The sequence below is a fragment of the Lutra lutra genome, chromosome 2, assembly GCF_902655055.1.
Source record: "Lutra lutra chromosome 2, mLutLut1.2, whole genome shotgun sequence".
In the NCBI taxonomy this organism is placed as follows: Eukaryota; Metazoa; Chordata; class Mammalia; order Carnivora; family Mustelidae; genus Lutra; species Lutra lutra.
The window spans coordinates 8067564-8092024 of record NC_062279.1 but is presented as its reverse complement, the minus strand read 5'-3'; the positions used below and the strand labels follow the sequence as shown (position 1 = coordinate 8092024).

Here is a 24461-nt window from a genome sequence, read left to right as displayed (position 1 = left end):
ATTGTCTTCCAAGTTCACACATGATGCCATCCCCCCCTTGGGCCCCTCCATCCCTGCTGTGTTGATACTGCTGTTATCAGTGTGCCTGAAGATAGTAATCTTTGTTCCAGTATGTGAATAGAACATATTTCTACTTCATGTTGGTGGCCCCCGCCTTTTTAGCTGTGCTCTTCTCCCTTGGCTTCACCCCAACACCTCACTGGTTCAGTCTGCTCTACACCGGGGTTTCTCTACTGCACAGTTTTTGACATTTTAAGTTAGATAATTCTTTGTTAGGGGTAGTGGTGACTATCCCATACCCTGTAGAATGTTTATCAGCACCCCTAGCCTCCATCCACTAAATGCCTGGCTCATCCCCCAGCTGTGACAACCAAAAGTGACTACAGATACTGCCAAAGTTCCTCTGGGAGGTGCAGGGTGCAAAATTACCTCTGGTTGAGAACTTAATGCTGTATACTAAGCTGATTTTTCTACCACTGACAGGGGTATCCATAATCATATAAATCCTGCCCTATTTTAAAATGTATTTTGCTCCTAAGTGAGCATTTCTTTCAATACATCATTTTGAAGATAAGGAAATGGAGATTCAAGGTAATGAATTCAATTAACCAAGAAGACACAGCTCACTGATGATAAAGCAGGGGTTAGACCTTATTTTATTTCAATGTTTCTTCTGACCTGGCCCTGCTCCCATTTACTCCATCACAGAAAGTTGTCAGCAAAGAGGGGCTACATCTTCTGCTCTGTGCTGTACAAGCAACCATCATTAAGTAGCTAAGCAGTTACCCATTCATTCATGCAGTCAACAAATAGCTGAATGGCTTCTTATACCTGATACTGTTGCAGGTTTAGGAGATATAGTCAGGAGCTACCAGTCTGTCTCTGCCATCTGTGAGGACAAATGAAATAGGTCAGGTGGTGAGAAATATAAATCCATAAGGGGAGACTGGGAATCGGGAAGCGGTTAGGATTCTATGCAATCCAGCTGGATATCGAAGGGAAGGGCACTCAAGGTATAGGAAAAGCAACCACACACAGGCCCTGAGATGAAAGTGTACTCGGCCTGTTTAAGAACCTGAGTGACCTAAGAAGGGAGTGGTAGGAGATAGGACTGGAAAGGGGCCAGAGGAAGATAATCGAGACCACAGAGACGGGGCGGTGATGTTGATTTACTCTGAGATGGAAAGGTGATTGTCAAGTTCAGATCCCAGCTCTGCTACTTCCAGTTTATGACCTTGGGAAGTTAGTTAATCTCTGCACTTGAATTCTTCATCTGTTATATGAGGAGTTGTGAGGATATCACTGGATAGGGTTGTGTGAAGTTTTAAAAGTTAACAAATTTAAAGTACTTAGAATAGTGCCTAGAAGTACTAAAAAGAAGTTAGCAGTTATATTATCGACTGTTTAAATGATTGTTCTGGCTGCTGAATAGGAACCAATTAGGGGAGTAGGGGTGGTGTAATGTGAAAAGGAAAGAAAACAGTTAGGGGTTTGTTACAATAATCCAGAGTATCATAAAAGATGTTTGAAGAAATGGCCTGAGTATTTGGAGTACAGTTTGAAGATAATACCAATAAAATTATGGATGGTTTGGATGTAGAGTCTAAGAGAAAATGAGAAGTCAAAGATGACAGCAGGCTCTTTAACTCTGTCACCTAAAGGAGTCGCCTGTTGCTCAGATGGGAAAAGCGGCAGAAGGAACTCGTTTGGGGTGGAGAATTACAACCCATTTCGGAGCATATTAAGCATGAAATGTTTATTTGGCATCTAAATAAATATGCTGAATAGCTGGTCTGGTCCATCAGCCAGAAGGCTGGAAGAGAAAACTGGGCTGGGCGCACACAGTTGAAGTTATGAGCAAGAAGAAGCCCTTTGAAGCTGTGAGCTAGACACAAACATCTTGAAGGAGTGGTGAGGACAGAGACAGAGAAGGTCAAGGGAAGAGCTCGGTTTGCAGGCTGGCAAGATAAGGAGAGGCTGCAGAGAGGGGGAGAGACATGTGTGAGGAAGGGAAGAGGCTTTATTTTATTTTTTATTTAATTTTAATTAATTAACATATACTGTATTATTTATTTCAGACATAGAGGTCAGTGATTCATCAGTCTTATATAACCCCCAGTGCTCTTTACATCATGTGCCCTCCTTAATGCCCATCACCCAGTTACCCCATCCTCCAACCCCCCTCTCCTCCAGCAACCCTCAGTTTGTTTCCCATGATTAGAGCCCCTTATGGTTTGTCTCCCTCTCTGATTTTGAATTGTTTTCTTTTTTCCTCGGGAAGAGGTTTTAAAGGGGTCAAGTGCTGTTCTGGAATCCAACAGAAGAAAGTGTCCCAAGGCGTAAGGCTCTCTAGCTCCAGCAATGTAAGACCTAGTGTAGCTATGAGGCCAACCCTACCTTTGAGAGAAACTAGACCAAGATCTAGATGAAAGTAAAAACTACCTACTTAAACACATTAGATAGCTAAAAAGAAAGCAGAAACTGTTTTAATCTGCAGAGATATTTTTCCCTTCTAATTCTGAATGTTTGATTTTTTTTTAATTACTAAGCTATGATCTTGGAAGAGAAAAAACACCAAATGATAAGCTCAGAATCTATGACCTCTTTTACTATGGGCATGGCTGATTCTGGAGAAGGTGGCTGAGAGGTTGGGAAGCAGAATACTGTCAGAAGTTTCACAGGTCTCATAAAACAGCATCCAGAGCCCAATGCCCTCCACATGGGAGCCAGGAACCAGTGAACCTGTGAGCAGTTCAGTGTACTGAGCGATATGCTAAGTTCTAGTGAACTCCCACAGGGAATCTTCTCAATTTCTAGGGCTTCTCTCAATTTATTGCTGTAATTTCTAATACTGTATTTGGCTCACAATAAAAAATAGCCTGGCAGATGAGAAGACAACATTTTTCTAAATAGCAGAATTAAATGACAGTAGAAACAGATCTACAGAGGCTGTGACAATGAACTGAAAATAATTAAGCTTCTTGGGTTCCAGTAAATAAAAGACAGGATAGAGAAACAGGACAGATGAGTAGAAAATATAAAAAGATAAGGCAGAGTTGAAAAAAAGACCACTAACAGCAAAACAAAGAAACCAACAACATGTGGGTTTAATGGCAGATCAGCTAGAACTAGAATTAGTGAACTGAACTACAGGTCAGAAGAAAGTATCCAGTAGGACAAAGACACTCAAGGTTGCAATATGGAAGAGAAAGTGGCAGACACAGGGAACACAGAGAGCAGGTCTAACAAACAGACACAACATACAGCAGAAAAAAATTTGAAAGTAAAAAGCCCAAGAATTCCAAAACTATCAAAACATAAAAATAAATTGAATACTAACAGGTGTGAGGTGATACCACATTTTAGTTTTGATCTGCATTTCTCTGATGATCAGAGATGCTGACTATCCTGTGTCTGTTGTCCCGTGTCTGTTGTCCTGTGTCTGTTGGCCAACTGGATGTCTTCTTTAGAGAAATGTCTATTTATGTCTTCTGCTTCTTTTTTTTTTTTTTTTTTTTTTTTTTTTTGAGAGAGAGAGAGAAAGAGCTTGAGTGGGAAGGGGCAGAGGGAGAGGGAGAGAGACAATCTTAAGTGGGTGCTCACAACCCTAAGATATCATGACCTGAACCAAAATCAAGAGTCAGATGTTTGGGGCACCTGGGGGGGGCTCATTGGGTTGAAGCCTCTGCCTTCGGCTCAGGTCATGATCCCAGAGTCCTGGGATCGAGCCCCGCATCGGGCTCTCTGCTCAGAATTGCTTCCCCTCCTCTCTCTCTGCCTGCCTCTCTGCCTACTTGTGATCTCTGTCTGTCAAATAGATACATGAAATCTTAAAAAAAAAAAAAAAGTCAGATGTTTGACCGACTGAGCCACTCAGGTGCCCCACTTCTGCCCATTTCTTAATTGGATTATTCATTTTTGGGGTGTTGAGTTTTTAAGTCCTTTATATATTTTGGGTACTAACCTTTTATTGGGTATATCATTTGCTAATCTCTTCTCCCATTCCCTACACTGCCTTTTAGTTTTTTTTTATTGTTTCCTTTGCTGTGCAGAAGGAGGAACCCTCTGGCACTGTTGGTGGGAATGCAAACTGGTATAGCCATTGTGGAGAATAGTACGGAGGTTCCTCAGAAAGTTAAAAATAGAGCTACTCTACAATCCAACAATTGCACTATTAGGTATTAACCCCCAAAATACAAAAATACTAATCTGGGAAACACACCCACCCCAATGTTTATAGCAGCATTACCAACAACAGCCAAACTGTGGAAGCAGCCAAACTGTCCGTCAATGGATGAATGGATAAAAACGATGTGGAATATACATATACACACATACATACCAGGGAGTATTACTCAGCTATAAAAAAAAAAAAAATGAAATCTTGCATTCGCAACAACATGGATGGAGCTAGGGAGTATTATGCTAAGCGAAACAAGTCAGTCAGAGAAAGCCAAATACCATATGATTTAACTCATATGTGGGATCTGAGAAACAAAACAAATGAGCAAAGGGAAAAAAAGGAGAAAGAGAGAGAGAGGCAAACCAAGAAAGAGACTCTTAACTATGGGAGAACACACCGATGTTTACCAGAATGGAGGCTGGGGAGATAGGGATGGGTGAAATAGGTGATGGGGATCAAGGAGTGTACTTGTTGTGATGAGCACCAGATATTTTACTGAAGTGGTGAATCATTACATTGTGTACCTGAAACTAATATTATACCGTATGTTAGCTAACTGGAATTTTTAAAAAAATAAATTGAGGCAGGATACACAGGTAGGATAAATATTTTTAAATGGACACATGGAAATATCATACTAACACCTTTCAAAACCAAATACAAAAATAAAACATTAAAAGCAGCTAGAGAATAAAATGCAATTTTTCTTCAAAGGAGTAAAAAATTTGAAGGAAAAACTGACTTCTTAGAAGACACAATGGAAGCCAGGTGAAAACGTAGTGCTAAAATTCAATTATGCCAGCCTACACTTTTGCCAGTGAAGATGTCCTTCAAGAATGAGCATGAAAGAAAGACATGTTCAGGTAAATAAAAACAATTTACCACCAGTTGAAGGGCACTAAAGAATACTAAAGGGACTTGATCGAAAGAAAAGTCCACAGTTGCAAACAAGGAAATGTAAGGAATGCCAGAGCAATTCAAAAGATAATTACATAGTAAATCCAACTGAATACTGATTATAGAAAACAGTAACTGTAACATGTTCTAAGGTTTTAAGTACATATCATTAAAAACCATTAATAAACAAAAGTATGCAATTTGGAAGGAATTAAATGAAATCAAAGACACCTTACCTTGTCCACAATAGGGGTAAAAATACAAGTCAAATTTGACTTTGATTAGTCAAGATGCATCTTGTCATCTCTAGGTGACCTTTGAAAATAATAAAATATTATATAACTATGATATTTTTACCTAATGAACATATTTAAAACAGAACTACTCCGCCACCTCCTCCGCCACCTCCTAGCCCTCTATGCTTCAGTCAATGCTCACTCAACCTTTCCACTAACTAAAGTGTTTGACAAAAAGGCGTGAACAACTCTTCGAAGAGAAAGGCCTGGGTTGAGTAGATAAAGATGCAGAATTTGACCTGTGGACTTAACAATCTAGAGGCCACTGACAAGAGCTGTTTTAAAGGCAAAGGAGGGTAATTAAAAATAGTAATTGGAGTGGGTTCTCGAGACAAAAGGAGGAAAGAAGGAGAAACAAATACAGAGGACTTTTGTGGGGAATCTCAGTAAAAGGCAAAACTTACAGCTGGAGCTGAAGTCAAAACCAACAAAGGATACTTTTGAATATGGAGGACAGTACGGGGATGTTTGTATGCTCGCAGAAATGATCCCGCAGAGGGAAATCCTATTGCAGAGATAGGGTGTGGGGCAGGGATTTCTCAAACAATCACCTGGATTTTGAATGAAGCAATGCAATGCAGTGCCCAAGGAAGGGGTTGGCCTTAGACAGGGGAAGACAACTCGTCCCCCCAAAAATAGGAGTGACAACAGATGGCAAGTGGGTTGGTGGAGGAGGTGGGGGACCGTGGAGTTTCTTCTCTGATTGTTTTGGTATTTTTGGGAGATGAAGCAGACTTGCCAGGCAGCACTAAGGATCATCTACACCAAGTGAGGCCGGCCGGCAGAGCTAGATGTTTTTCTTTAACAGTCTGGATGTAAACACGAGAGAGGAAGATTTTAGCAGGTGTGGAATTAGCTCAGCTGAGGAGAGGGGACAGAATGGCTTTATCATATAACATAAACTGAGCAGAGAGAGAAGTGAGAAGACCAGCATAGTGAGGGACAAAAAAAAGCTGGTAGAATCAACGCATCATAGAGCTGTTAACAGAAATCAAAGTTCCTTTAGGGTTCATTCAGGTCCTGGGAGTTGACCTGGAAACACATGAGGTGGTGCTGGGAGATGGCATCCTCGACGAGGAGAGACAAGGTGCGGCGATCTAGAATACCAGCACGAGGGTGCTCTCGGAGCAGTCAGGAAGTGGGCAAGTCCACCCGTCAGTTAATCTTAGAATTAATCCACTAATATTCATGTAACAGGTTTTCAAACCATTCTAGAATTCAAATCTGGTAATGCTGTTATTGAAAATCCTGTAGACTATGTTTCCCAATCTAATTTCCAGTATGAAATTCACCCACAGGGGTGGGCATGAGAGTCCGTCCATTATCTGATTTCTCCTTTCTTCTACAGTATCAGCAACAATTTTTTACCCCCACACACCCTCTCTGGATTGAATATTAACTCTTTCAAAATATATCTTAGGGTGCCACTTTTTCTGAGACGCAGACCTGCAACCATGCCCCATCGAACTGAGTTTAGACATGTGATCTGAGTTTGAACACTCGTCCCTAGCATTGCACGTATATTGCCTTTTCACTATTAATGGCTTCCCACAAATCGGAAGGTCTTTGAGGACATGGATTTCTTTATCTGTAACCCCTGCTCTCTCACTACCACTTCAATATATTTGTGCATTAATCTAATTACTAAGAAAATGAGTAAATAAAGAATAATGTGCATCCTACTTGAGGCAGAAACCACGCTAAGGATTTAGCCTTGAGACTGCAGTCAGAAATACACACTCTGTTGTTCCCAGAGAGGAGTCTGGGGGTGAGGGGCAGCTGTAGGAAGAAATTAACTTATCAACGCATCCCAGTTCTTAGAAACATAGTAATGTGTTACTAACCAGTAGCCCAGCAGATGCAATTGAAAATTTATGGGTAATTCCAAAAAGTGAAATGGTACTCAAGTTAAAGAAGAAACTAGAACATGGTTTCAGGATAGATTTGGTATAAATGTCAGTCACTTCTGATGGCTTTGTCAATATGTTGACCATTCAATATTTCTGCTAATTTTTTCCCCAATCTTAAAGTGGCTAAATAATAATGTCAGTTGTGTATATAAAAGAGGTAATTAATGCTTGGCAAGAAACTGGAAACAATGATGCTCAACTCTACCTTTATTTAATTCTGTTCAACATCTTTGGTTTCTATGTTCAGCTGTTTATTTGTATCTAGGTAGTTATTTATAGTTGTTTATTTAATGAAGCCATTTATTACTGCCCAGATAGCCCTAATCAAAGGTATAATACAAATAAGGTATGAAAAAGATTAATATCAATTCATCAGCCAAATATGAGCTCCTATACAATGGGAAGATTTAATTATTTCAGGTCTGGTATTGAGATTAGCCTGACTGAATTCCTGGCTTTGATTCAATGATCTATTATCTTGTTTTGAGATCAAATCTAGTGCAAAATAGTCCTATCATTTGTTTTGGAGGCCAGACGAAGGAAAAGTATATTCTTTTACCTACCATAGCCCCTGACAAAACAAATTACTGAGCGAGATAGAATGTATTATGGTTTTTACTCATTAAGCTTCATTCTACACTAATTTTTTGTGCTGTGCTAGGCTTTAGGAAGACCAAAGTTGGGGTTATGTTATTTAGATAGGAAGTGGTTTCTTTTATATTATGGCACAACCTGACAAAGCATGTTATTTTGAAAATGCTTACCTACAAATTACAGGAGAAAAAGATTTACTGTCTTTGTTTTTTCAAAAATACACAAAGGGAAAAATATGGACTAAAGAATAATTAAAATATTACACAGTTTTATGAGACTCCAACACATGGCCCAAAGGCATACATTTACATAACGTCTGTGTGTCTTGCTCCTTCCATGATGGGACTGGCTACAATCACCCCACTCAAAAGCTGACTTAATCCCATTAAGAAGATCTCTTTGCTAAGGAAGGAAAGAGCTGGAATGGAAGTACAAGTAATTAGGAAACAGAAGCACAGGTGGGGTGGAGGAATTCACACCTGCCTGAGTTGGAAACCGAACAAGAAAACTCAAAGGGGTTCCATTTGATTGGAGTATCTTTTATTTCATGTGACCTTAATTAATCAGAAGGATTTGGCTCCTAGAAATACAGTGTTAGGTAAACCAAATTATATAGTAGAATCAAAGGCTCTAGACACTCCAAGTGATTTTTTGTTATATACAAAATGAAAAAAAAGTCATGCTACCATGTGGAGATACAGAAGGACAGCAAAAACTGGCACCATGCTATCACTAACCCAGTTCGCTGATTAAGCATAAATAATGCTACTCACAGGAGAGGACTGGGTTTTCCTGGAGTAGTTGCCAGTCAACTGTTAGATGGGAGGTATTAGAACACCAAATGTCTGAGCTGATGGTTTTCGATCTCAGGCTTTGATCTTCAGCTGATGCCTTCAGAAATGGAGAACATTGTACAAAAATTCTGTAGGAAAAGGATGTGTCAGGATAAAATATTGACACTTCCACATGGCATATTTTTCTAACCATATTCATGCTTGGTTGTTCTCGAAGGACAGTCACTCTAGCCCACTTAAGCCATTTCCAAAACTCAAGTTACTGGATTTCATGCAAAACATATAATATGTTAACCACAATGTCTCATGATTTAATTCAGATATGCTTTTGTGTGACAACTTAGCACCTGAGGGGGGGGGCAAGTCTATTTTTTCTTCAAAACTACTGCACAAGATGAAAAAGTTATGGGTCTTTTTAGTTGGCTTTTAAAGTAAGATCATTTCTTCGACAGTCACTTAAACTCTCATTTATACTCACACACTGAGAAAGCAGTCCCAGGCAAGTTCTGCAAAGCTCTGCTACAGAAGGATTTTGATTCAACTCAGCAAGGATTTCCTCAACAACTACTTTGTGCTGAGCCCAGTGCCGGATATGCCAGGAGAATGCAAGGAATTATAAGCATGGCTCCTCCCTTCAAACATGTATTATCTAATTGGAAAGACAGAGCAGAGGCATGCATGATGCAGTTTTATACATGTTTATGTGTTAAATACCACATGTGGTGCTGTACCATAAATTAATGTAATAGCACACTTGAACAGAGGTTCAGCGGACAGGAATTTATTTCACTCTGGGGGAAATCTTAATAGAAGAAAAGTGACATGAGTGAGTACTGAAACTATAAAACATAAAATAAGATACTCTACCATCCAAAATTTTAAGAGATCAGATATCAAAACCCAAACAAAGAAAGCCAGGGAAATGGCACAGCAGCTTCAAAACTCAAGAACATTCTACCAAAATGAGTTTATATATATCAACAGGAGTAAAGTTATAGGAACAGCAAAATTACATGTTGCTGGTCTTGAGGTGGATAAATATGAAAAAAAAAAAAAGGATAAGATCGTTAAGATTTTGAGGGGGAAAAAAGACTACTGTGGAAAGAAATTATGGAGGCATGTGTTATTTTAACTATCCTGTGACCCTTTCTCATAAACACACTGAAAATGTGAGACTTTTCTAAAAGACTCCCATTGTTTCCACCAAGTAAGAACATATTCCAGCAAGTTAGCTTGAATAATTAAGAAGAGATTTTTGTCCTATAAATGATTTCTTTTGGGAAAAAAAAAAGTGAAAGTAAGCTTGGAGATTCTAATCATTTTGAGAATTGAAAAGGCATCATATAAGGCAAAGGAACATATGGCTGAATGTAGATTTATTACATTGCAAAATTCAGGTTATCAATTTGAACTCAAGGGCACAAAAATAGTAATAATGATATGAACCACATACTATTCCAACATATGTTTTAGATCCTAATATATATATTCTACCATCTATACTATTATATTCTATTTGTAATATATATATTTATCTCACAAAGTAATTTTAAGGGTTAAAATAATTAGTGTATATTTAATCCATAATATTATTATAGTAGCATTATATATTAATATAGTTATTTAATATTATGTAGAATAATGTGTATACACATACATATTCCTTAAAATAAGTCTCTGAGGTAAATGCTTAATTGTCCCCATTTGCAAAGGGAAGAATGAGGTACAGAAATGATAAGCAAAGGGCCTAAAATCCCCCAGCTGGGATGTAGATCTGGGGATTCGGTATAGGTAATCTGGCTCCAGAGTATGTGTTTTTTGCTTGTTTGTTTTTAGAGAGAGCACAACAGGGTTGGGGGACAGAGAGAGGGACGAGACCTCAGGATCCAGAGATCATGACTTGAGCAGAAATCAAGAGTGGGCGCTTAACTGACTGAGCCACCCAGGCGCCCCAGAGTATGCGACTGTACCTAGTACATTCCATCTCTCTCATTCTTGCTGTTTTTTCGGGTGCTGACTTTAAGAGTTAATATGCTTAGGGATTGATGTTTGGATCCCAGCAAAAGTTGTGATCCAACTTTTAGTGCCCAGAGCAGTCAGCCAGTCAGGAGAGCAGCAAGCCTTACACAGTGAGGTCCTTAAAGGCTTCCTTCTGTTTGGTGCCACACATGCTAATCCAATTCTCTTCATTCCAAACCTTAGAAACTGTAGTCTGACACCCTGCAGAAGAGCTGTTCTCCTGTGATGCATGATACTGAACTCCCTGCCTCAGGTTTATCTACAGATGGGGATGAAAGCCCTTATTCCTACTTTCCACCTTAAATGGCAAGTCCTCCCACCTATCGAATAGGATAGCAAAATAAAGAAATTATGTAACATTATTATAGTAAACAAGGAGTAGAAATAAAGGGGTCGCATCCTTTCCAACCAAACACAAGAACCTTGCTTTTCAACACTAATAACATCCTAAAGCCCCATCTCTACTGATTTGCTTCATTTCCTGGTCCTCTAAGTATTTATAAAAATTACTGACTATATTACAGTGTGGTTTATCTAGCTTTAATGCCATCAACAAGATTTTCTTCAGTGACTAAAAGAATAATTGTACATAATGATCATATGTCTCATGTTATGAACACTTAATTTATGATAAATATTTATGAGCAACTCCAGAAAATATTGTCTGAAAAACAAACAAAATTAAAAATTAAAAGAGTACTTTATCCTTCCTACTGTGGCATACAGTGAAACCATTTTAAACTTTTAAAGGGAGAAAATACTACAAAAATTTCAGTATAGTGAAGTCAGAGGTGAATACTTAAAAGTTCTTTCAGTTTAGGAAACAAAATATATATGAATGTCAATGGAGGGGCAACTGGGTGGCTCAGTCATTAAGCGTCTGCCTTCAGTTCTGGTCATGATCTCAGGGTCCTGGGATCGAGCCCCACATCAGGCTCCCTGGTCAGTGGGGAGCCTGCTTCTCCTTCTCCTTCTCTCCTCTCATGTTCTCTGTCTCTCCCTCAAATAAATAAAATCTTAAAAAAAAAAAAGAAGAAAGAAAGAATATCAATGGAGGGGTACTTGGGTGGCTCAGCTAGTCAAGCATCCAACTCTTGATTTCAGCTCAGGTCATGATCTCAGGATTGTGAGATCAAGCCCTGCTTGCTGTGCTCAGCAAGGACTCTGCTTGAGATTCTCTCTCTGCCCCTCCTCGCTTCCCCACCCCACCCCCTCAAATAAATAAATAAATCTTTTTTAAAAGGATGTAAATGGAATGTTATATAGAAATCTCATGATACAAACATAATTATTTCTTTTTGCATTTTGAATTATTACTTTTGAATGTGAATGACCCTGAAAAACATTTTTTCTGCTATTTCTTATACAGTTACCACAAAGTAAGGAAGTAATGTGTTTCCTTTCAATCTGTCCATTTGTCAAATGTCAAGCTTTAAAATGATTAGCATCACCATATTCTTAAAGAACATTTATGTTGAAGTTCACAGAGTTTTAGATTTCAGTGTTATTAGAAATGAATTATATAACATTGTCTTATACCGCTTGCAGGAAAAAAAGTATTACAAATATACTCCTTTTAAGCTTTAAAAGTGTGGGTGGTATTTGATTTTCTTTTACTTTATACTAGTTACACTTATTTTATTTTTTTGCACTTATTTTAGTTTTGCTGTAGAATTGCCATTAAGAAGTCCTGGTGCCTCATGCAAAAGGAATGAAGATTACATTTTTCTTAAATTCCTACACTTACCAGTTATTAATTCCAATAGGGAAAATTATCTTTAGCTTAACTAGCTCTATTAGGCAACCAAATATTATTCCACAACTGTTAACGAGTACAAAGAACAACCGTACCAGCTGCTGTATCAGTTTGAGTTGGACCTTACTTGTACAAGTAGGGTGCATTGCTGGGGATCCAGGGCTGATGTATAACTCTCCCATTCAAAAGGGAACACCTGGAAAATTAAAACAATAAATAGGGGAAAGAAATAAAAAACAATGATTAATCTCTTATAGCTCCTAAAATTTTCTGGTTTAATGCTTGTTGCCTTGAGGCAGGGTCAAGTACTTATTCATATGGAGAAGCTCCTTGCATTCTAGGAAGCAGGAGCATGAATGGTGAGTACTGCATGGGACCGTGTAGGAGTGAAATGAGATAACACACGTGAGAAACACAGAAAACATCTGGCACAGAAGAAGCACTGAATAAATGATAATTACGACAATAATTTTCATTATTTTTACTATTACTTTTTCTAATTCACAGCAGTTACCTTCAGTTGAATAACCAGAAGAAAGGTAAAAAGAGCTCCGACTGCTGGACAGTTATAATTTACTGTTGCTCTTAAGCACTCAGCTTTTATCTTCTTCTTCTTTTTTTAATTAAATCTATATCCCACTGGACTTTCAAACTCAACGATTTATACACACAAACCTCTAAACTTCATAGTGATATTGGTCTTGGGTAGTCTTCAAGGGAAATGCTGAACAAGAAGAAACAATCTGGACATCCCAAAGTAACAATGAGATAACCAGAATTTTTGTTGAATGCAACACCCTACCTTTTTATGGGGTCAGTTTTCCAAGCACATGCTCAACATATATTATCAAATTTCATCCCACTGAAACCCTGTGAGGCCACCTGCATTCAGAGGAATGAAGGAAGCCTCATGGCAGACATCTGGAATCACGGGTCTAGCAGACACCCAGGAGGAAAGCCAGGGTCAGAACTCATATGTTCTCACTCCAGGACTCCCCATTAAACCTATGTTGCCTTTGTGAAGTGTTGACCTCCATGACTACCTATTAAATAAAAATTAAATAAACTTCTGAGCACTTGCCAACAGGACAGAAAGAAGTATTGGTTTCAGCAGGCTTTCTAACTGGGGAAACACAATGCCATGAGGGACATAAGTATCACTTTACCTCTATGTGTGGCATTGCTAACCCTGTTTCTTCAAGGAAACTAACCAAGACTCAATTCTTTAACCTCCTTGAGCATGGGAGTTACAAAGAAATAATGAGAGAACAAAGAAGTTTGTAGAAAAATTTGAAGGTAGAAATTAAGTAATACAGGAAATTCCTTCTAAAGAAGGTGTTCTTGATACCTGGGTGGCACAGTTGGTTAAGCATCTGCCTTTGGCTCAGGTCATGGTCCGTGGGTCCTGGGATCGAGTCCAGCACTGGGCTCCTTGTTCAGTGGGGAGCCTGCTTCTCTCTCTGCTTGTTCCCTCCATCTCTGATAAATAAAATCTTCCTTAAGAAAAATGGAAGGTGTACTTTTTCTTTTTCTTTCTCCTAAACCCTTTCACTTTCCCCCTTTTTTTTGTAGTATTTGTGAAATAAGGAAACTGAAAGGAAAGTGAAAAGACTTACATAAAAGGGAAGAAATAAAGTACAGTCTGTCCATGTACCTGGGTCCATCTTCTTCTTTAATCAAACGTAACAGCAAGAGGTGGGCTGTTTCCACAATGGTAACCCAACTGGTTGAAAGTGACTATTTCCCTCATGTTACTCACATAACACAAAGTCTTCTTGTTATATCTAATCTAAGAGTAGAATTACTTGTGTTCCCATATATTTCTCTCTTGGTCATCATACACAGAATAAGTTATCACTACTTTCAAATGTTGAATTACTTTTTTCACTGTATTACTCTTTCTGGGGTTGACCTTATCTCTGCTTGTCTACACCATTTCTCTCTTCCTGTTTTAAACCCCCCCCAAGATATAACCCTAGTTATAACAATATATAGAACTTCCTCTACTTGAAAAATTTCACAAAGACCAAATAGGCAAAAAATATTTGTTTTTTTATATGAATATGTCAATAATGGGTGTCTGTCTGTGACCCATTCTGAAAAAAAAAAATCACACATATTATTTAAAGAGAACCATAGGTATTACCACTTTGGCATTAAAGTCACCCAACTGAGAAATTGCTTTTCTGTTATTGTAGTTTCTTCAACCTATTAATTCAGTTCATTACAAGAAAATACCCTACTTATAAAACATCGAGCATCTGAATATACTTTTTCTTCTAAGTCTTGAGAGAGACCAAAAGTAATCAAACTGCTTTGAACTGAAAGGAAGAAAAAGAAAGAAAGAAAGAGAAGAAAAGAAAACTCAGATAGGGAAAGTAATTATTCACAAATTGTAACTCTGCAGTTGGGCATGAAGATGAGACTTGAAATGGTCTTGATAAGCCCTCCATGGACACACTGAGGATAACTTCTCAGGCTTTGCTTATTACATGGCTATTTTGAAATAAATTAGCCCTTAACATGGACCCAGAAATATTTTTTTAATAATTTTTTTGGTAACATCAACTCATCCTTATTTTTTTTTCATCCGTATTTTTCAAACAAAATTTGCTATTCTAATGTCTCCCTAAGAAATGTGAGCAAAGATAACACTGGAAATCTTTTGCAAAGAAATGAGATTTCCTCTTATTGTGAAGATGAAAACACTCCCTCTTAGTCATGGTGAAGGCGGGAAGGAGATCAGTCACTTGATTGTGCCTTGGTTTTAGATGTGCCTTCTTAATTGGATGGCATTTGCAAACACTCAGGATGCAAGACAAGGACTTCCCCTAAGTAGCTCCTGATCACTAAATAATATAGATTTCAGAGATTACATTTGGTCCTACTCAGTGAAAAGCTGTATGTCAAAGAGGAAATGACCTTTAAAATACCTCCTGATTGCTCGTAAGAAAAATCAGCTCATAAAACTAGTCCCAGAGAAGCAAGCCGAATTTTAGTATTCTCAGCTAGGTGACATTGTCATTAAACTGACATTTTGGTTTTAAAATAAGATAGAAGCTATCTTCCCAGTAAAAAAGAACTCATTTCTATAACATAAATAAATTCTAAAGGGGCAGTGAAGAAATGTGTCAATTTTAAAGAATAAGTGATATAAGTGTCATTTCCTGAGCTTAATTCTCTAATTGTTTGAGGCTATCTCATGACCTAACATATTACTGATCTCAGAAAATGTTTCATGTGCACTTGAGAAGAATGTCTATTCTGCTGTTATTAGGTATAGTGTTCTGCACAGAGATGTATATGAACTCTGAGTACTTCTCTGTATGTAGGTGAGATTTTAATAATACTTTTCTTAAAAAGAAAGAAAAAATAATACTGGCTTTCCAACATGTAGAAAGGTCTCTAATCTCATTAGTAATCAAAGGGAAAATTCAAACTACTAGATTCCTGTTCTTGCCTTACAATTAGCAAGGACTTTTATTCACATTTTTAATGAAATACCCAGTACTGTTAAGCATGAGCAGCCAAAATTCTACATTGCTGGTAGGAGTGGTTTGGTATGACTCTTTCAAAAACAGTTTGGCATCCAATCATTTTACTTTGGGGAAAAATACATTAAAGTGTTATTTATAGAAGCAAAAACTAGAAATAATCAAAATGTAATTGTTTACAATGTTGTCGGTGAAAAGTTTGTAAGAACATGGGAAAAAGCAGTAGACATTAACTATTATTTAAAAAGACTGTCAGAATACAAGCACACTTGTGCACACGCATGCACACTGCATCATTATTAAAGAGGTTGCCCCCAGAACGTAAGGACACCTCAACATTTGAAATGCTCTCCCTGTAATTCACCATACTGGAGAATAACCACGTGACTCCGACAAAATGTTTTTTCATTCCGGTTAACTCGCCTTGTGACTGAACGTACCTACAGAAAATGGATTGTCTAACCCTTTCCCTCTGTTTGGAACCTAAACTACATGCTTAGCCAGGCAACTGAGCTCCAGCAGTCATGAGCCAACCCCTGCTTCTGTGCACATGAACTCATTCTCTTTTGTATAAAGACTCAGCAGATAGCAGAGTCCTACAATACACTTGGGCACTGTGGCTCATAAAAAGAACTTGATGAATCTCAATAGGCATAAATAAGTCTTAAAAAGTTCTTTAATTAGGAACAGAAAAGAATTTGCTCATTGATGCTTCTAAACTTATGGCAGGCCCTGTAAGCTCACTCACTTTGCACCCATTCAATTATGCTCTGGTAGGAAACTTGAAGTACCAAGGTCAGAAAGCTAAAAAACTACATCTTCCTTACTTTTATTACAGCTCACCTTCTGTGTGGGACCTGGTTTCAGCCAGACAGATGTATTAGGTGAGACCTGGAAGTAACATGGCAGAGAGACTGGCTTGTGGTGGTGGTGGTCTGGTATTTCTGGGGAAACTGAGGCATGTGTCAGGGCATTTGCTCACAAAAGCCCCGGGTGTTGAATGGCAGGCCACAAACCCCGCACTATTCCACCAGAACCTGACTGTCATGAGGGGGATAGAGACAGTGATTTCATGAGGACAGAAAGGAGGGGACAGAAAGAGGAGAGAGAGAGAAAGAGAGGATTTCTGTCCACTTTCATGCCTGAGTGTTACTCCAGGACTTCTCAGCTGTACCTATTTGGGGCCACTTTGCTCTACCCCTGTGGGGGCTGCAGAGTTCAGCCTCGTGAGATGGACCGACCCCTGCAGGACAGCAGGATGGCCCCTGATGCCATGTCCATGATCCACACCCTCAGCCCCAGCCCTGGGGCTACGCCACGAACACGTGGCTGTAGAAAATGTTATAGCCCCCCCGAACCTGAGCAAGGGTGTAACACCACCCACTTTGACCAGCAGGAGTTGTGAACTGGCATCACTTCTTTCCTTTCTTCCCCACATAGAATGTTCTGGGAACTAATGGTCCGTACAGCTCGAGCTGATATGCTCTACAAGATCAAAGAGTCAACCTCCTGCGATGCCTCCTGCCAGATCTTCCTTCTGCCCCAGCTCCTTCTGCTGTCTCCCCACTTCCGTCTGGTGAGATTGCAAATCCTCATAACATGTTAGTGCAGATGCCACTTCCTCAGGCCCTGTTTTCTGGAACAGCTGGCTCACGCAGGTAGACGAGCAAAGATTTGTGTGCCTTGGTGCTCAGACATGCACTGGCCCCAGAAACGTGATTAACCTAACTCTTCCACCTGGGGTTCAGGAATGAAGGGAGGGATGGGCAGAAGGGGGGAGCAGAGAAAGCAAAAAGGAATGAGAAAATCGCTACAGAACAATGGCAAGACAAAAGGCTGGATCTTCAAAAACAAAACGCTAAGATAAATCTTTAGGGAGAGAAAAACAAAAGAAGGAAAGAAAAATTTAAACGGAATGGAATAAATGACAGATCTTTCCAGTGATAAAAAGTTCTGGTGCATAACTCTATGTAAATAAATAAGTTCAGATAAAATGAATGTATTTCTGAAAGATTTTTTTAAATGTTGAGAATTTTTAAAAAAGAAAGAAAGAAAGAAAGGAAAAGAAAAAAAAAAAAAAACTAGAAAAAGCTGAATCAAAGGGAGTATTAAGGAAACTGAGATGAAAATAAAACACTCAGCCTTTTGCACACACCCCCCTAAAGAGCTCTAAGGCCAGAGTTTTCATTGGTGAGTTCTAATTTCGAAGAGCAAATAATCCTTAATTTATAGAAATAGAGAATATGGAGGGAAAAAACTTCCCTATACCAATAAATAAAGCTCATATAACCATAATAACCAACCCAGGTACAGACATCACACCAACACACAAAATACATAATACAGCTCAGGTATATGGACTCGAAATCCTAAATAAATTCTTAGGTACGCAATTTAAGTAACATTTTTAAGTGGAATACATCCACTTAGAATTTCTTACTAGAAAACAAAAATAACTTTGTAGCAGAAAATGAATCAATGTGATTCCCCATATGATTGACTAAGTGAACACGACTATGTTAGCCACCTAAATCATTGAAGGAAAAGCGCATTTGAATTTTAATTCAGCATCTACTTATGACAAACATTCTAACAAAAATAGAAACAGAAAAGAACATTCTTTACTTATTGTAGACTATTCGCAAAATAAATTACAAGATGTCACCACATCTAATGGAAATTGTGAAAATTATTTTTCCGAGGGCACCTGGGCCGCTTAGTGGGTGAGCATCAACTCTCCATTTTGGCTCAGGTCATGACCTCGAGGTCGCGAGATCGGCCCCACACCACCTCCATCCTCCGCAGGGAGTCTGCTTGAGATTCTCTTCTCTCTCCGTCTCCCTCTGACCTTCTCCTTGCCTGTGCTCACATTCTCTCTCTCCCGAATAAATAAAAATCTTAAAATTATTTTTCCTTAACATCAAGTTAGAAATACTAGTTGTCACCGCTATGCTCAAGACATACTGAGACTCTTAGAAAATGGCCTGAGAACAAGGAAAAAGGATAGAAATACAATTTGATTTGCACAGAAGATAAATTGTCTTGATTTCATGATGACCTAGTCATTACTAACGAAATCCCATGAGGGCGCCCAGGTGGCTCAGTTGGTTAAGTGACTGCCTTCAGCTCAGGTCATGATCTAGAGTCCCAAGATCAGGTCCCACATTGGGCTCCCTGCTCAGCAGGGAGTCTGCTTCTGCCTCTGACCTTCTCCCTCTCATGCTGTCTCTCTCTCTCCTTCTCCTCTCTCTCACATAAATACATAAAATCTTTAAAAAAAAAAAGAAAAGAAAAGAAAAGAAAAGAAATCCCATGAGACTCATCTGAGTTTCTCAACAGATAAACTTCCAGATTTAGTAGTGTAAGAAAGAGTCTGACTCTGTTGTTTTGATGTGACACCTAACAACATTTATGCCTAACCCCGACCTCTTCCATGGGAGCCCCACCTCTGGGCAAGCCAGTAAGAACGCCCTGGTGCTGTGTCCTTTGGTTCCTGGCAGGAGATTCCGATAAAGCCAGCCCCCGCCCACACACGGGAACCCTCACTGGCAAATATAAAATATAAAAAATATATAAAATAAAAAAAATTTAAAAATGCATATAGTTTTTTGGGGGGAAAATGTTAAATTTCTTTTTAAAAACACAGAAGGTCACAGTGTTGTGTCATTTTATTGCCCTTCCCCAGCTGGGGCCACTCCGACAGCCTACGCTATGAACAGCATCCCCTAGAGTTGTGCCACACATACTTCCTGATTGTGCTCACAACAGCATTACAGATATTCATCCTCTAATTCTGAAAGCGCAATGCCGTTCAAACAAAAATCCCTGGAGAATACTGAAGAGGAATATAATGACGTGATCTGAAATTTACTATGGGAAAATAAAAATGCAAATAAAAGTCTCTATAAAAAGAGTACATTACCACCATTGTTAAAATAGTGTAAGACTTGTTCCACTTCAGGTCAAGAAGGAGTAACAGAAACCAGATTTCACTTCCTGCCTCACACAACTAAAAAGACAAAGTATCTGGAATAATATTTTTTCAAGACATCAGACATCAGGCAACAAAGCAATGACTCCTGAGCACTGGGGGATGCTTGTGAGCACTGTGGTTTCCTGGCTCGCCTCTCTGAGCAGGTCTCCAGGCCACCATGAGGGCTGGAGTCCAGGCCCAGCCAGCATCTCCCCGATCTGAGACGACACAGCTCAGAGTCCAGGAGGCCACGGCAGCACGTGTTTTCAGGGCTGAGTACCAGAGAGGAGGACATCCTGAACAGCTCATGTATGTAAGGAAACTTACCGAATCCATGGGAAGAATCATCCTACAAAATTAGAGGCAACCATCCCCAGACCTCACCCCTGGAGACAGTTCCCCTTCCCAGCAGCCAGCGTAGAAACAAACTCCTGGGGCTTCAGGTAAGTGTACTCAGAGGGGTCTTGCCTCTGTAGTAGAAAATAATTCACCTAAGGACTAACCACTGTCCTCACCCCACCTAAAATATTATAAAAGGAAGACCTAAAAGAACAGCTTCTGGTAATGTACCTGCATCCCATAACAAAGGTAAAATCTATCTATATATTTATTTAGGAAGAGACCTTCCTAATACTAAACTTGCAGCACCTGAAACCTAAGCCAGGATAAGAACCACCACCAGCAATTAGAACTTCTGGAAGCATTCGATTCCCCAACCCCAAATGTTCTGATTCAGCAGTTTGGGATGGTGTCCCCAAATGTATATCAAAATTTGATAATGCTGATGCCGTTGTCGGCAGACACTCTTGAGGAGAACTAGTCCAGAGCATTTGCTTTAAGCTAGCAGCTGTGATGTGAACAGGAAGCCAGGAAGCATGGGTGATGGGGCAGGACTGGACTGCACATGAGGTAAGCTGGTGAGAGCAGGGAGGAAGGCTAGAAGTGTACTACTAATGCATCTCTTCTTTGTGAAAGAGAACAACAAAATGTGGAAGGGAACATTCTTCAATATCATCTAGCTTTTTGTTCCCTTAAGTCTTTGGGCTTTGCCACTGAGCCCATAGCTACCCTGAGGATGGACACCACCCTCATGGGATGGGGACAGCCATCCAGCAGGGTATCCCTCATCGAGTGGCCTTCTTGACACTATTACTGCTCTCCTGAATGCCCTCCAGGAGCCCCTGGGAGGAATTCAACATTTGACCCAGAGAAAACTCTTAAGTGGGTCAGAGCAGTATGTCAATTAAATCTACTTCATATCACTACAAGCCAGCAACTGCACTACTGGGTATTTAGCCCCAAGATACAGATGTAGTGAAAAGAAAGGGCACCTGCACCCCAGTGTTCAACATCCACAATAGCCAAATTGTGAAAAAAGCTGAGATGCCCTTCAACAAGTAAATGCATACAAAGGTGTGGTCCATATATACACTGGAGTATTACTCAGCCATCAGAGAAGATCAGTACCTACCATTTGCATCAAACATGGATAGAACTGGAGGGGATTATGCTAAGTGAAATAGGGCAAGCAGAGAAAGACGATTATCATATGGTTTCACTCATAGGTGGAACATGAGGAATAGCGCAGAGGACCAGGGGAAGGGAGGGACAACTGAATGGGGAGAAATCAGAGAGGGAGACAAACCGTGAGAGACTATGGATTCCGGAAACCAAACTGAGGGTTACAGAAGTGAGGGGTCTGGGAGGATGGGGTGACTGGGTGATGGGTATTCAGGAGGGCACGTGAGGTGATAAGCACTGGGTGTTATACACTACTAATGAATCATTGAACACTACATCAAAAACTGACGATGTACTCTATGTTGGCTAACTGAACATAACAACAACAACAAAATCTACTTCCTAGCCCATCTATTCACAAAGCAAAAGCCCACACTTTCTTCTACGTCACATCCCAAAGTACATCAAGCCTATTAGAAAGGGTGACCCATCAACCCAGTTTGCCCCAGACAGAGGCATTTCTGAGATGTGGGACATTCTGCTTTAGAACCAGAATAATCCCAGGCCCACTGGGACAGTCTGGTCAACTTCTGCCATCTCATTAAATGACAGTAATTTGGATATGCCTGGAATTTGAATATAAACTTTCCCCCAATTATGAAATCTGGAGAAGAAATTTAAGTCAATGCACAAAATTACTTTTCAAGATATGTACTTTTCAAGTACATAGCAGGAAAAAAAAAAAGTCTGAAATCATCTCTTCCAACATTTCATCCTGCTCTGTCTCAGCCAGAGGATTCTAAATGAAGCTGGCATTTCTTCAGTAAATACAGCCTGGGAAGCCTCACAACACACGGCATTCTTCCTCGGCCTCCAAAGCTGTAGCACTGTTCAGTTTCAAGATTCTCCCGAGACCCACTTGTAAAGAATCCAAAGTGGTTCTGGACTCACAGGATCATCCAAAGATTATCATAGCTGTCACCTCACACCCATTAAATTTAGAACATAAGATAGTCTTCAGACTCAAAAACAATTATCCAAGGCAAAAAAATACAATTCCAGAACCCAGGAAGATTTGCCGATGAAGGCACTGCAGAATCCTGCAGTTATTACAGGCATGGACTCGAGCCAAGAGCACTCCGGGTTTGGCATAAGGGAAGGTATCTGGAGAAAAACCTCAGGTCCAGCTTTCCAAAGAGGCCAGTCATTCTAGGTCCACCGCCTAGAATCCATGATCTGTGGACTTGTTTGTGTGTTGGAAGGAATCTGAGTAAGAGGCAAGTTTTGACCATCTCCCGCTCCCATCTCAGTGGTTAAGACCGACATGGGTTAACTGCCTTCCCTCCGAGGAGGGAGGTACTGCAGCCCTCATGAAATGTTTAGACACTTGCAAAAGAGCGCAGTCCCGTCTTACTCAAGGTGCCTTTCTTTTCCGTCCATTTCATTATAAACCGGCTTCATTCCCCTCTCCCTCAAAGTCTGGTGTTTCTGGCCCCCCACGGTATCAGCATCTACATTCTGGCTAGGATGTTCTTCAGACCCATCCCACAGGGGTCCTTTGCATTGTCTCTCGCTGTTACTGCTATCACCAAAGAAGCAGGCTGTGGGGTGATTCCTCCCTTACATACAATTTGCCCTCTTTGAGACTGCACAGTGGGGCCCACCTTGGAAGCCACTGTCTAGCCACTGAAAGCCAGTGTTGCTTCTTCACCACTCCCTCCTTGATCCTGTATGCAGAATAGGCTTGGGCATCTCGGGCATCTCTCACCTAAGCTGGGCACTAGTGATTTAAAACTAAAACCTCCCCAAGGCTTTGTTCCATGAAGGTTTGATTTCTGCACTCTCTTGTCTATAAAAACAGCAACTTTCCTGTGGACAAAGCAGTCATAAGCTGCAGCCACTTGCCAAGGTCAAAAATCTCACGTGGCCTCAGATTTAAAACCACCCGCCCACCAGGCACATGTAATAATGAGCCCAAAAGGAGAGTGCAGAGACTATGGGACAAAGTTGGGCTGCTCAGCCAAGTGGAAAGAAAACCCATGGTCCAACACCACAGGCTCCTCCGCTCCGAGTTCCTCTCATCCATGTCTTCAGTGGTCCTTGATGCAGGAAAATCCCATCAGTTTCCTAAAATTTTTCCGGAATCCTCAAAAAATTGCAAGTTCACCCACACTGTCTACACTCCTGTGGAGCCTCTTTGAGAAGCAGAGCAGAACTTGGGAAGCCGAAATATTTGAGTGACCTCAAGTGAGAAAGCATTTCTTTAAAATGCCCCCTGCTGTTGCCAAGGGGTAGTGGGGACCTTTAAGAGAAGGGAAAACAAGCAAAGAGACACAGGAGAAAGGGCATCCTCATGATACATTTGTGAAGATGACAGTAGAGTTGTTAATGTAATTTTTGAAACCTGCAAACTTACAATCAAGCTTCCTTGGGGAAGGTGTTAATTAAAATACTTAAAACAGTTTTCGCTTTATTGATCAAATGATTCCAAGCCCGTAAGAATGGACATAGCGAAGGGCGCCTGGGTGGCTCAGTGGGTTAAGCCGCTGCCTTCGGCTCAGGTCATGATCTCAGGGTCCTGGGATCGAGCCCCACATCGGGCTCTCTGCTCGGCAGGGAGCCTGCTTCCTCCTCTCTCTCTACCTGCCTCTCTGCCTGCTTGTGATCTCTCTCTGTCAAATAAATAAATAAAATCTTAAAAAAAAAAAACAGAATGGACATAGCGATTTGACGCTGATCGAGAAAGGAGAATCTGAGTTCAGTTGAGTGGAGTTCAAATGGCTTCATATGGACTTCGGAAGCTGGGAAGGATGGGGCAACAGTCTCTGTTTCTATCATTTCAATAGTCTCCACATGCATGATCTCTCTGAGATGATGAACAAAAGTGTGTCAACTGGTCAGTTGCAGATAGAGCAGATGGTGATTCACGGTCAATGAGTGAGAAAGGTGTGAAATGGAAAAGGGAATCCTGGCATTTTTAGAGTTTGGGGAAGGAAAGAAACCACACTGCAATATTTCATAATTGAGAAATTCTTGAGGTTTAGAGTTCTAAAGGTAGATGTTTCTTGTGTCTTTAGTAATTTT

At 40.1% G+C, this 24461-nt stretch overlaps 2 long non-coding RNA genes across 2 annotated transcripts; both read right to left on the bottom strand.

Moving 5' to 3' along the window:
• Positions 1-5333: 5333 nt before the first annotated feature.
• On the bottom strand, positions 5334-8801 carry LOC125093981 (uncharacterized). The gene is made up of 3 exons (XR_007125410.1): positions 8654-8801; positions 7060-7155; positions 5334-5395 (listed from the first exon to the last, which is right to left on the bottom strand). It is a non-coding gene; the product is annotated as an uncharacterized LOC125093981 (long non-coding RNA).
• A 372-nt stretch (positions 8802-9173) lies between these two features.
• Positions 9174-13824, bottom strand: LOC125093982 (uncharacterized). Its single transcript, XR_007125411.1, has 3 exons — positions 13798-13824; positions 12577-12645; positions 9174-9323 (listed from the first exon to the last, which is right to left on the bottom strand). It is a non-coding gene; the product is annotated as an uncharacterized LOC125093982 (long non-coding RNA).
• Positions 13825-24461: the final 10637 nt, after the last annotated feature.